We start from the raw sequence: 1,026 nt of genomic DNA, 5'->3' as shown, positions 1-1,026 counted from the left end.
AACGTTATGAATTGTGGAGAGTTGTCATACCATTAATCTTCAAAAGATGTTCAGGGTTCATCAATAACTAAACATATTCCTTCTGCTAGTGGTGTCATTCTTACGCAAAGGAATAAGAATAACTGGTAAAGAAAGAAAAAGAAAGAAAGGAGTTTGGAGCAAGAGATGACGTTCGTGGTATCGAGGGAGAAGAATACGTTGATGGGACCAAAGGCACAACTGACTGAAACAACACCTCTACACGATATACAAGATCGGTGACCCAGGGCAGTGTCATTCGGAGCCGTCAACCAAACAGGGACCCATCTGGTACAACTACAAGCCTTCCCAACGCAACGACTGAGGCACTTAGAAAGAAATAGCGGCCCAGCCCAATGCAGAGAGACCCCAAAATCTCGAAGCGGGGCTAGATGACATGCGACGAACAACAGCTTTGGCACTGAGACTGGGATGTCCATTTAAAGACGAACGAGAAGAAGACGAAAACAACTATTCTCAAGGGATTCCTTTTCTTAGAGAGAACAGAAGCGTCGGAAACATAATTTCCTTCTATTAAGAACATACAATTCTTTCCTTTCTCCATATTGGATAATAAAAGGAAAGGGGGGAGGGTGTATGTGTGTGTATTTGGCTGGACGGGGGAGGGGGGGGGCAAGCATTAATAAGGTTACCACAGACCAACAGATGATAGATCCCAGCTAATGCTGGAATTACACTGCAACAAATGTATGAAGAGATGTATTATTATGGGTAATGTTACTTCTTCTTATTTTTTAAGCTATGACCTGCCTTTTCTTCTGGGTTTTTAAAAAATTACACTTGCATCTCTCCCCAAAGAGTTTCCTTCCGAACAACTTATTTGTGTCCAGAAGCGTCTATTTTTGGGAGCCTGACGTAAGTTACCGGCACGAAGGATAAATACTATACTTTATAAATAATCCGAATACCCAACAATAAAAAATATAATTTCTCACGTTGAGGAGACTCTTGGGGATGATTGGTGTGTCCAAAAATGAGCATTGAGAG

At 41.6% G+C, this 1,026-nt stretch overlaps 1 protein-coding gene across 2 annotated transcripts in view; it reads left to right on the top strand.

Moving 5' to 3' along the window:
• LOC101855105 (gastrin/cholecystokinin type B receptor) overlaps positions 1–1,026 on the top strand; it is a gene marked incomplete in the record, with an annotated part of 167,967 nt that overhangs the window by 151,415 nt on the left and 15,526 nt on the right.

This window comes from Aplysia californica, unplaced genomic scaffold (genome assembly GCF_000002075.1).
Source record: "Aplysia californica isolate F4 #8 unplaced genomic scaffold, AplCal3.0 scaffold00216, whole genome shotgun sequence".
NCBI classification, from domain to species: domain Eukaryota; kingdom Metazoa; phylum Mollusca; class Gastropoda; order Aplysiida; family Aplysiidae; genus Aplysia; species Aplysia californica.
The sequence above is the reverse complement of the archived record's forward strand: the minus strand, read 5'-3'. Positions and strand labels throughout refer to the sequence as shown.